Source organism: Phascolarctos cinereus, unplaced genomic scaffold (genome assembly GCF_003287225.1).
Source record: "Phascolarctos cinereus isolate Bilbo 61053 unplaced genomic scaffold, phaCin_HiC Scaffold_4;HRSCAF=312, whole genome shotgun sequence".
Classification (NCBI taxonomy): Eukaryota; Metazoa; Chordata; class Mammalia; order Diprotodontia; family Phascolarctidae; genus Phascolarctos; species Phascolarctos cinereus.
In genome coordinates this window covers 177,064,686-177,077,784 of record NW_027555847.1, presented here as the reverse complement: position 1 = coordinate 177,077,784, position 13,099 = coordinate 177,064,686, and the positions used below count along the sequence as shown (strand labels likewise).

The following is a 13,099-nucleotide window of genomic DNA, read 5'->3' as shown; positions in this document are numbered from 1 at the left end:
TCCTGGAACGCCCTCCCCCTCCCCTCCTTCGCAGCCCCAGGCTCGCGCCACGTCTCTCGCGTCACGTCTCCCGCGTCACGTCTCCTGGGCCTGGCACCGCAGAGCCCCGCCCCTACCGCCAATCTTTCCCCGCCCCCTCGCCATGGAAACGGTCCTGGGCCCAGGCTGCCTCTGGCCCGCGGAAGCTCTTCACCTTTCTTCTGCCTAATAAGAGTCTCGCCTCCCCATCTCTTCCTGCTTCCTTTCCGGGTTTATGATTCCCTAATCGTCCCACTGCCCTCCAGGATCAGTTGGGGAGGAGTGGGATATGTTGACTGGTCTTTGCAAAACGAATCGATCGAGCCGTCAGAAATTTAATTATACTGCGCGTATAAAGGCTTTTGCCTTTAGTGGAAAAAACTCTGCTCCAGGCAGCCTACGTGTCCCCTCGACCAGCCCTGGAGGAGGAGGAGGGAGGAGGGCGGCGGGGGCCTCCAGGAAGTCTCGATGCCTGAGGATGGTAAGGGACCTAGGGCTGACCCCAAGTGAGCACAGACGCAGGGGATCCCCCAGACCCAGGCTCCGGGGAAGGTAACAAGAGGCGCAGTCAGAATTAAAGGGGGCGCAGGGTGCGGGGGCTGCTAGGGCAATGTAACGGTCTAGATCGTGGGCAGGGGGGCCTGCGAGGGCGTGGAAAGCGAGGCGGGCCTCGTGGACCGACCGAGCCCCAGCCTCGGGGCCACCTTGGGAAAACATGGGAGAGGGAGGGGACACCCAAGCATTTCATCTAAAAGCTAAGGGGGATAGGCAACGTTGCCCCAGACTGGAGCCTGGGCCTCCGCCCCAGCGGGGGTGGATGGGAGGGAGTCACTCTCACTTCATTGTCCCTGTGGTCTCCGGTCACCAGAGCCCAGAAAACGGGCACAAAATGCTGCGTAACGATGATCAGGAAGTGTCAGGGGTGCGCCCCACCCCCCGGCCGCTGCCTCCCGGAACTTGCCTTATTTTGCTCCTTTTCCTTCCCTTTTCTCCTCATTTTCCTTTAAATCGCTGCCTATGACGCAGCAGATTAGCCCTAGTGGTTGAGCCGGGGAGCAGCAGAAATCAAGGAAGGCCGAGGGCCCGCTCCTGGGGCCCAGAGGGGAGCTCCGAGGCGGCCATGTTCCGAACGGAGATCCCCGAGAGCTCCTTGGCTAAGATTCCGAAGGTGCCAGTTGCATTGTTTGTTCCCCGGTCTCCTCTTTGCGTTTCTGTGATGGTGCTAGACTTTGGTTTGTGAGCAGGCCAGTCAGCATCCCCTTGCAGACTACCAGCAGCATTAAATAATGTGGCAAAAATCACCAAATTACCAGGTCTTGGAGTGAAGTCCATCTACCTGTGCTGCCCAGGGTAGTGAAGTTCATTCAGGGAGGCAGGATATGCAACCAAGTGCTGCTCAGGAATATTAGAAGAAATCGTACTTATCTAAAAATAAAATAAAGTAGCTAGAGAAGGTAAAAGACTCAAAAAACCAAAATCCAAGTCTTAAGCTGATGTGAAAGGATTGTAAATAGGATAGTCAAAAGCAGTGTATAGCATTCCTTCAAGCAGTGTCACAGCTCTCCTTATGTCTTATACGAGTCCTTATTAAGGCAAAATAAAAGTCCAGATTACTTAGTAAAGTATTCAGGGCCTCCCATACCTTAGTTTCCACCTCTGTAGCTTTATCTCCCACTACCCCTTGAATGGGATGTCCCAGTGAAGACTCCTCAGTGTAATTAAGGTTTGGGATAAGGCTGAGTAGGATGAGGGGTCCCGTGAAAACTTCTTAGAAGAATAAATAGAAATTGTATTAGACTCACAGGCCTAGCAGCCTGACAGGCCTAAGTTTCAGTTTACTAGAAATCACCTGAGGTACCTGAATCTAACCACAAGTATACCCCCTCTTCTATGCCATTGTTATGTCAGTAGTTAAAGTTTGCCAAGCCTGAAACTCCTGAAGAAGGACCCCCCCCATGTTGTTGTACCTGCTGCTATATTTAGGTCATGGTGACCTGGCTATAGGGTACAGTGTCTAGCTTGACTGCACATCTTTAATTGCTTCTTTGGTACTACCTCAGCAAACTAAGGGGCTAAATACAGACATGCATATTGTTCTCTTTGTTTTGTTTTACGTTTCCATAGATTGTGAGCCAAAACACTGGCCAGTTGGTGGGAGGGGGGATTTGTCCATTAGGGGTCTTCTGCTTCTGTACTCTGTCTCCCCTCATCAGAGTATCCTGGTGGAGGGACACCCTATTCTCGAGAATAGTAAATTAACTTTCTGTTTCTCCTTGGATGCCTCTGTGGTTTTTTTTAAATTGAATGGCATCCCGCACACCCTTTACCACACATATTCTTGTTTTGAAGAAACTGTATTATTCCTCAATCTCTGAACAGTGTGCTTTCCTGGCTTCTTCTAAGCAAAAATTTATTTGCCTGGAATTCCTCTCCCTCTGGACTCTGTCAAAATCATAGCCATAATTCAAATGTCATCTCCAGGAAGCCTTTCTTCTCTCTGTTCCCCAAGCCAGAAGTAACCTCTCCCTAACCATGGTTCACATAACACTTTGTTTTTAACTTTTCTCTAGGAATTATAAAATGCTGACCTATGTTTGTGAGCATGTGTGTGTATGTGTTTGTATGTGTATTTATGTATATGTATATGTGTGTGTGTGTGTGTGTGTGTGTGTGTGTATGTAAGCTATATTATTCAGGATAAGGACCAAATCTTTTTTATTTGTCTGGCATCCACAGCAGAGATGTCAAATATGCTGCCCACAAGTGAACCAGACTAAAATGTAATTGGGAAGTATTTAACAAAATAAAAATATAATAAAATATAGATAATGTTACATTTTAAAGCTAAGTCAATGTTCAGCCCACGTGGATCCTTATGTATGATTTAATGGACTCCATTTCTATTTGAGTTTCATACCACTGTTACAGAGTACGATGCTATGAGTAGAAGTCTTATTTAAAGGGAAAAGTGGTAGATTTAAAGTTAAAAGACCTGGACTTGAGTTCTAGTTCTGCTAACAGCTCCTCAGTAGCTGTGCATCCTTGGTCAAATGATGTCTTCTCTTTGGGCCTCGTTTTCTTCATTTGTAAAATTAAGTTGGACTAGATGATCTCAAAGTTTTCTTCTAGCTGTAGCATTCTGTGATTCTGAGACTTAGTAGAGTAAGCCCTTAAAAATGTTTGCTAATAACAATAGTAATAACAGTTCACATTTATAGTGTTTTAAGATTTGCAAATCATTTTACATGTAAAGTTTTTCACAAAATCCTTGTAAACAAAATGAAGTAGTGAAGGGCTAAGTACAGTTAAGTGGATGGAGAAATGGTTGACTGATGGACCAGTAAGTAGTTGTTAATCATTCAGTGTCAAACTTAAAGGAAGTCTTAAGTGAAGTGCTTCAGGGATCTGCATTTGGCCCTATTTTGTTCAGCATTTTTACCAATTACTTGGATGAAGGTAGAGAAGCCAAGTATAGCCAGGAAGTTATAGCTCACAAGTTGAATGACAAAATTATAATGCACAAAGATCTTGGCAGGTAGAATTATATTCTGATAAAACAAGATGAAATTTAATGTAGTTAAATTATTATTATTATTATTATCATTATTACTTGAAAGTCTGTCATTGGATTGGAAATTAGACATATTCTACTGTCCCCAGAGGACAGAAGTAGGCATAATGGGTAGAAGCTACAGAGAGGCAGATTTTGGCTTGATAAAAAAGTTAAATGAGCTATTTTTATAAGTAGTGAGCTGCTCATCACTGGATATTTTTAAATGGGAGGTATATGGCCACCTGTCAGGGATGTTGCAGAAAGGATTTTTGTTTAGATGTAGGTTGAACTAGGTGACGTCTGAGGTCTCTTCCAACTCGATTCTATGAAGTGACTTGCCCAAAGTCATGTATAGTCAATGACAGAACTGAACTAGAATCCAGGTTTCCTACTCCTAAATCTAGAGGTCTTTCTACTGAATCATATTACACCTACAGAAATACTGATATACATGTGTCAAGTATATACATTTCAATGATGTTACACAATAGATTTTTATACCGTGGAAAACAAAGCATTACAAGGATCATTGTGCTTTCCCTTTCCCTAAGAGCAGACCTGCACAACTTGGCAGTAGGTAGGGGCCAGAATTAAAATAGGCTAAACTTCTTTGGGCCACAGATAGGTTAGAATGATGATGGTTGGTTGCTTCAGGCCATGTGACAAACAGAGTGCGAAGTGGCAATCCTACACCTTTTTCAGGCCACCTGAAATCCTTTGGTGGAGTGCCATATGTTGTGCAAGGCTGCCTAAAAGTCTCCCCACTATTTGGTCATCTAAGGGTTTTAACCTTGTGTATCTACAGGATTGGGCAGGTTGATGGGTTTTGATGGTTTAGTCTTATTTGTGTTGCTAAGACATCTTTCCTTAAAGTTTCCAAAGGTGTTCACATCAAAGCTATAAGCTTTGGAGTACAAAGGTGGAGAAATAAAAGCATTTTGGATGCCTGTTTAAAAATAGTTTTTTGTAGCCTAATATGGCTTAAAAGTAGCTAACTAACCATCAGCAAGCTCCCTGAATGAATCCAGGAACTAGAAAACATGCTTTCTAAATGTTACAGATACATAATGCAGTGCCATTCACTAGTGTCTAAATAATTCTGAAACTATTGTAACAGAGCCATTTGCCCATAGGGGCTAGGAGACTCCCTTCCACTAAGAAGTCCAACTGTTGGCTCACATGGACCAAATGCAGTCCTAGGGGATCTTGGCCCCAAAGAGAAGACTCAGCCTCTTCTCATATTCTCTGACTCATTGTGGCCGCACCCCAGAATAGAACTCTGGTGACATTTTTTCTTAATCTATTTTGGCTTGACTCATGTCTAGGACTCCCATAGAGGGATTGATAGGGTCCCCAGATAACTTCTCTAAAAATGCTCAGTTTATACAGTAGATCATATATAAAATAGCTATTTATTTCCACCACAAAAGAAATGTTTAAATCACAAAAGGGTTATAAGCATGCATTGATAAAAAAATTAAAGCATGAAACAAATACTGAAAAAATGCTAGCCATGCAGCTGAAAGTCCTGGTCTTCTGGCCATCTTCGCATACGTGGCTCATTTCCCCAGGTTGACGTCTCCTCTGATGCAGTAGTTGTAGGGAAATACCTCTCTTAGGGCAGCTGAAGAACTTAGGAACTCCTAAGATAACCACCAGACTTAAAAAGTCTATTACTTATAATCACTGTCTGGTAACCTTTGCTCAGGAAAAGTGATACAAAACAGAAGAGATTGCTAGGACCTTGTTATCTCAGGCTCACTTAGAGAAGCAGGCAACCACAGGCCGTATGTAAGGAGTCAGCATAACCAGTGAACGGTGGGGTGATGGTGACAGTGTGGAGAAAAGCTCATCTCCCTTTCCAAGAAAGTACAAGAGATAATTGTCTTAAGCCACACTTTTAGAAGAGAGGAAATTAGAATGAGTGGAATTTTCTTTCCGTTTAAAATCTACTGAGTGGGGGCAGCTAGGTAGCCCAGTGGATAGAGCACCGGCCCTGAAGTCAGGAGGACCTGAGTTCAAATCGGGCCTCAGACCAAACACTTGACACTTACTAGCTGTGTGACCCTGGGCAAGTCACTTAACCCTAATTGCCTACAAACAAACAAACAAACAATAAAATCTACTGAGTGGACAGCTCTAGCTGCTAAGTGCCAGTCTTCTTTTGGATGTAGTTCTTTGGAGTAGTATAGGGGGGCAGCACATGGGAACATGAGAAATACTCCAGGTTTATCATTCATATCATCACAATCTCCATGTATTCCTCTTTTTTTTTTTTAAAGAAATCTTTGTTTGCTATGATAGAATTTCTGTGGCAGTTTTAGTGGTCATCACATAATTTGCTGAATCACTCCTTTCCAAGAAGTGCCTAGTAAATTATTAGCATTTCTGAAGAAGTCAAATAAGTGGAAAAAATAAAGACTATAAAACTGGCCCAACAAGTCTTCACAATCCTACCTAATTCCTTAGTCCTAGTAGATAATTAGGCAGAAATAGGGTGGTGTGGTAGATAGACAGCTGGGCCTGAAGGCATTCAGTCAACAATAATTTATTAAGAGCTTACTATGTTCCAGGCACTGTACTGAGTGCTGGAATTACAAAGAAAGAAAAACAATAGTAACGATGATGATGATAACCTGTCACTATTCTCAAAATGCTCCCGATCTTATGGGAGAGATGACATGCAAACTTTGTACAAAGAAATACAACATAAACTAGAGATAATCCTAGAGGGAAAGCTCTAGCATTAAAGGGAATTGGGAAGGACTTCTTATAGAAGGTTCACATTCTACCTCTGGCACACATTGACTATGTGACCCTGGGCAAGTCACAACCTCTCTATGCTCCAGGCAACTCTCTAAGACCATAACTTGTAGAGAAGGTGATGACTTGTATCAGCAGAAGGAGTTTCCTCACATAAGAGTTCCCTAAACCAATGAATTCACATATCCAGTCAGTTACTATCCCCTAGAAGAGAATTCATCATTGCTAATTCCTGTTTAGGCTAGCATTGGTTGTTCCATGCATATTTTTGTTTCCAATACTTCAAGGATTCTTTATTTCATTGGCATGCAGATTGCAACTCTTTTATGTCTTGGTAGAGAATTTCAGCACACAAAATATTCTCCACTTTGTTGCCAAACTGTTGAGTCTCTGAAGTTTAGCTAGGCTTCCAGTCAATCACTGGGCCTCTCCTCAAAGCCTTTCCAGCTTTGATAGGACTTGTTGGATTTTTCAGGTCTACACAAGTAGGGTCATCTCCACATCAAATGAGATCTCAGAACAAAACTTCAAAACCCACTAATAATGAAACTATATGCTATTTTCTTTAGAGATGTCTATCCTAAAGAATTAGTAAGTGCTATTAACAAAATCTACTCCTATGGGTTAAGAAGGGAAACTGTTGATGGGGAGAAAACTTTTCATTGAATGTCTTTGATAAGAATATGATATTCAACATACATAAGAATTAATGTAAATGTGTAAGATCAAGAGCCCCTTTCCAGGGGATATAACCAAAAGATATAAACAGATTTTTATTTCAAGAGAATTTTTTTCAAGAGAATTTTATTTCAAGAAAATATTTCAAGAGCCATATTACAGAATGGTCTCAATCACTTAATAACAAGAGAAATACACACCAATATAACTGAAATTTTATCTCATATCCAGCAAATTTGTAAATATGACAAAATTAAGGACAAGTCAGTGTTGAAGGGGTTGGGGAAAGATGAGATGCATGTTGGTAGAGCTATGAATTGGTCCAACCATTCTGGAAAGCAATTTGCAATTATTTTAAGAAAATGACTAAAATGTCCATATTCTTTGACCCAGAGATTCCACTTTTGGGCACATACTCCAAAGAGGTCATGATTAAAAGAAAGACACTATATACATCAGGATATTCACAACAATCCATTTTGTAGTAGAAAAGAATTAGAAGCAAAAGAAGTCCCCACTGATTAGGAAATAGTTAAGCACGTTGTGGTACATAAATGGAATGGAATGCTACAGTTCCATAATAATAGTAATGGCTTACATTTAATACAGTGCTTACTATATTCCAGGCATTGCACTATTATTATCTCATTGCACAATTATCTCATTTTAGCCTCACAACAACCCTGGGAAGTTGATGCTATTATTATCCCCATTTTATAGTTGAGGAAATTGAGGCAAACAAGGGCTCAGGGGCTTGCTTAGTGTCACACAGCTAGTAAGTATCTGAGGTCAAATTTGAACTCAGGTCTTCCTGTTTCCCGTCCCAGTGCTCTACACTGCACTACCTAGCTGCCCCAAGGAATATAATGAATTTATAGAAACATTGAAAGACATATATGAACTGAGTCAAAGTGAAGTAAGCAGAAGCCAAAAGATGATGGAAACAAAAACCACAATAGTATAAATAGAAAGAACAGCCACAAAACAATTGAGGCTGAATGCTGTGAAATTAGAATAGCCAAGCTTGACCCCAAAGAGGAGGTATGAGAAGGTACCTTTTCTCCCCACCCTTCTTTCTTAGGTATGGAACATTCCATGTAATGTCAAACTTTTTTAGACATCCTGATTTGTTTTGCTGCACTGTTTTTTCCCCTCTCTTTTTAATTCTTTGTCATAAGAGATGACTCTTGGTTGGAAGTTTATTTTGAAATGTAGGTGAAATAAAAACAAAAGATATCAATAAAATGTATTTAAAAAGAAAAATTGGAGGCTTTAGTTTATACCCAGTAAAGTGGCAAATAGTTAATGTTGGAAGGGCTGAGGGAAGGCAGGCACGCTAATCTATTGTTGGTGAAGCTGCAAATTGGTCCAACCATTAAAAAAATTATTCTGAATTCTGTCCAAATAAAGTAACTAAAATGTTTGTACCCTTTGACTCAGAGGTCCCACTATCCCACTGCTGGTCATATATCCCCAAGGAGATCAAAAAACAGAGAGAAAAGTCATAATAGTGTAGCTCTGTGTGTGTATGTGTGTCTGTGTAGGAGTGAGAAAGCAAAGAACTGGAAATAAATAAGTACCCATGGACTGGGCACAGATAAATTGTGGTTTATGAATGTAATGAATTATTATTTTACCATCAGAAATGAAAGATTTGAAGTCTTCATAGTGGTGTGGGTAGACATGAATTATTGCAGAGTAAAGTAAGCAAAACCAGGAAAATTATTAATATATATATATATGTATATATATATATATATATATATATGTATGTATGTATATATAACTACAACAATGTAAAAAGAAAGAACAACAAAACCCACCAAATCACCTGAACATGTAATTAATTATACTGACCATGCTTACCCACCAGAAAAAAATTGAGAAAAGCTATCCATCTCCCTTCATTTCAGAGGTGAGGAACTGTGGATATGCATGTACTGTTGGTGTGTCAGTTGGTTTTGCTGAGCTTTTTTTTTTTTTCTGGTAATATTTGTTTCAGGGGAATGCTCACTAGGTATATATTTGGAAATAAATTTTATGTATACAGAAAACACATCAATATATTTTGTTTTGTTTTTTGATTTTGAGACAGGATCTTCCTGTCTCACCCAGGCTAGAAGTAGTGTCTGCTCATGGCCACACTACTGACTCGCACAAGAGCTTCACTTGTATTGTTTCTGACCTGGACTGGTTCTCCCTTCCATAGGAAGTCTGGTGACCCCCAACTATCAGGAGCTCACCATTTTGGCGCTGGACAGTGTAGACACCCCATCTTCTTAGCCCATGCAGCACAGAACTCCCAAGTTCAAGCAAAATACCAGCCTCAGCCTCCCCCAATAGCAGTGATTGCAGACTTGTGTCACCACATCTAGCCAGCCATCATTTTTAAGAAGATTTTAATCACTCTCCTCAATAAAAAAATTGCCAAATACTTAACCAATTATCATATTACATACAATCTTAAAAACTAAATTGCAGCTTTTATCTGAGCATTCTGCTAATTTGACTCACTATTTGACTAATAGGCCAGGCCTCATGTCTTACTTCCACTAAAGTAGTGGCATGAAGGGGCACCTGGGTTCTGGAAGTCTTTGACTTTAGTAAAGTACAAGTTCTGCCAAGTCCCACCAAGCTAGACAGGCTTCATACATGTGCCTGATCATACCTTGCATGTGTGTCATCTGAGCATGATTAGCCTAGCTCAGTTTGGATAGACTTCTTCCTGGGTTGACTATAAAATGATTAATTTTTTGGTCCTAACAAATCTCAGAAACTCTCAAATCATAGGAGGGTAGTAGCCTATGTTGGTAGAGTGGATACCCATGTATGGGTGAAATAATAGATCCTTAAAGTATTGATATAAGTACAATGTCCTCCTCTTATCTCCTCAGATAAGGCAAGGTAGAAGATAGATGAAGAAAGCACAGAATCGGGAAAATAGCTCTTTTAGTGAGAACATCAGCTCCCAAGTTGCAATATCTCTTTCTTCTTCCTACCAACTTAATTGGTAACTTTTTCTCCAATCTTTCACTGCCCTCTGCAAAATAAAATAAAATAAAATACTTATCATCCCCAAGAACTCAGGACAAATACATTGCTGCTAATCTAGATCCTCAAGTCCGTTCCATTCCTGGACCTTCCTGTCTACCTTTGGGCTCCAGTTTGCTCTCTGAATCTTCTAAACCACATAGTAAATTTAGGAGAAAATGAGAAAGCACCAATGCTTTAACATGTTGTCTTCAAATAATGACTGACTTTTTTGAAATTAATTTTACTGGTATCTTTTGCTTTTAATCACTTGCATTTTCTAATATATTCCTTATCTCTGCACCCTCAGAGAGCTACCCCTTATAACAATGAATTTTTATAAAGAGAAAAATCATTCAGCAAAATAAACCAAAATAATCAAAAACTCTGACATTATATTCAGCACTCCATATGCATTGTCCCCCACCTCTGTAAACAAAGTGTAAGAGGGTAGTGCCTTCTTTATCCTTTCCAGGGAAAGCTATGGTGCTGTTTAGCCACTGGGGAAGAAATCTCACTTGCAGTACATCTCTAAGGAATATTGGGGAAAGGGATGAAGCTGCTCTTCTCTTCCCTGCCCCTTACTGCCCACACACACTCTTCTTCACACAAATGGGGGATAGGAATGGGTAGCAATAATGATCTGTACTATCTCCACATTGAGATGCTCCTGATTTTTTTCTTTTAAAATTTTAATTCTATCTTTTGTTTTTATAGCACCTACATCTGCCCCTTTCCTCCCTTCCCCCTGAGACTGATCCCTTATAACAAATGCTACTGCTATTAATAATTACCATTGTACAAACAGTGAGGTCTTAGTGGAAAGAAAGCTATTTTTAATATGAAAGTACATTCTAATCACAGATATATAACAATAATAAGAGTATTAAATTAAACTTTATGCAGGTATAATTGATTCAGAAGCAATCCATGGCCCCTGTTGAAAAAGAGAGAGAGAGAGAGAGAGAAAGAGAAAGAGAAAAGAAAGAAAGAAAGAAAGAAAGAAAGAAAGAAAGAAAGAAAGAAAGAAAGAAAGAGAAAGAAAGGAAGGAAGGAAGAGAAAGAAAGAAAGGAAGGAAGGAAGGAAGGAAGGAAGGAAGGAAGGAAGGAAGGAAGGAAGGAAGGAAGGAAGGAAGAAAGAAAGGAAGAAAGAAAGGAAGAAAGAAAGAAAGAAAGAAAGTTCATTCTTGGGACTAAGTGTCTCACAATATTTGGAAAGCACTCCAACATCTCATCATGGCATGGAGATCACTTTGAAGGCTATGCTAGTAGAGCACAAGCATGCTGGAGAGGCTTTGAGTATTGTCCCAGCAACAGACTGAGTTATTGTTCAGGGACCTCAGCTAAATATGGACAGTTCCATAACCCATAGATTGGCCATTAGATAATGAATTCCTTGGCTGTGGCATCCCATGAAACCTAGGAAAAAATTTTGAAAGAACCTTCTTTCCTCTGTAGCCTTCTTTTATTTCCCTCAGTGGAGTGGTGGAAAAGGGGAAAGAGGATACTAAGAATCACACATAGACTACCTATAAGCAGTAACTTAAATGTTCCTCTAAATACGAGATCTTTGTCCAATCTTCCATTAAAGAAGTGTTACCCTTCTGTAGGAAGTGAATCAAATCAATAATGATGTTCTTGCAAGAAAGAAAATGAAACCAGAAGACAAATGGAAATTGTAGTCTAATGAAAGCTTGGCTCACAGGCTCATTTGACAGTCAGAAAATGAATGGATACTGATATGAGAGTTATTTGGGAATCAACTATCTCTGTGCAATCATTTCAGCTACTAGTTAGAGCGAAAGTCAAAACTGACATGAAATTAGAAGGATAATGATGAGAAAACACTAAGTAAAATCACACAACTTCATCCTTTCATTTTCCAGTAAGTTGTTGATGCCAAAACATGAAAAAATGGAAAAAAGATAAAGATATTCACTTCGATCATGATTTTCTGTGAAAGTTTAATTGATGTAATGTAGTTGCTACAGCAAAGCCAACAAAAAAGCATAGAGACTGCATTAGCGAGCAAACACTTAATCTTCTTGCCAAGCAAAGAGAGAGGGTAGGCAAGGGCAATACTATTTTAAAACACAAACTTACATGTAAAACACTATGGAAGAAAGTAGTGGGAGATTACAAGTGGTATCACTTAAACACGGCAAAAACCCGTATTAAGGAAAGCTTGACATGAGATTCAACTAAATCCTATTGTCCCAAGAACATTCATAGAAGAAGATGGCAAGAGGATGATAAATAGAAGTAAAATAAAATTAACTTGTCAAATTTCTTTAGTTACCTATTTTTATTATCAGTAAAAGTGGAACCACTGTCATATTTGGACACTAATATCTGAATCCCCAATGTTCTATTTAAGGAAGTAAAAATGATGCTTAAGAAGACAAAGGCAGGAAGAAGGGCTGTACCAGACCAAGTACAAACTAGAGCAATCTGTCCCAGAGGTGATACAATCTAAAAGCACTGAAAGACAATTTTACACTGTATCTCAGGGAGAGAAAGCAATCAGAAAAGGAAAAATATTACTCTCTTTAAACAGTGACTGAAAGGATATCTATAAATTACTGTACCAATCTATATGCCTACTTTCTTATGTGAAATCTTTTTTGTGAATGATGTAGAAGTGAATCGAGAGTACCATACATGAAAATAAAAGAAAGAAAATGATGTTTTCATATAGAGAGCGTTAATAATACCTGCCTGTGAATTTCCCTTGATAAATGAGTTACTTGGAAGGTAGTAGCTTCTTCCTTTAGTGGAGGTTTTTAAGCAAAAGCTATAGGACCACTTGTCAGGAATGTTGTAAACAGCATTATTTTTTCAGTTGTGGGTCAGACTAAACAACTACTAGGGTCCTTTCCAATACTGAAATTCTGTCAATCTGTAGAATGATTGAAAGATACAGAGAATACAATATCCTTGCTGTAGTTATTGTTTTTGTTGATTATTCTTTAAAGAGCGTTTTACTTGGCAAAACAAAAAACAGGGTTAAAAGCTTGCTTCAGCAAGGAATCTCTTATTCATATATTGATGATATTA

The 13,099-nt window shown here is 39.7% G+C and overlaps 1 long non-coding RNA gene across 1 annotated transcript in view; it reads left to right on the top strand.

Annotated features, from left to right (window-relative positions):
• The first annotated feature begins 88 nt into the window (after window positions 1–88).
• LOC144456835 (uncharacterized) overlaps window positions 89–13,099 on the top strand; it is a 301,200-nt gene continuing 288,189 nt past the window's right edge. The window contains exon 1 of the long non-coding RNA XR_013485986.1: window positions 89–499. This is a non-coding gene — a long non-coding RNA (uncharacterized LOC144456835). The remainder of the gene's footprint in view (window positions 500–13,099) is intronic.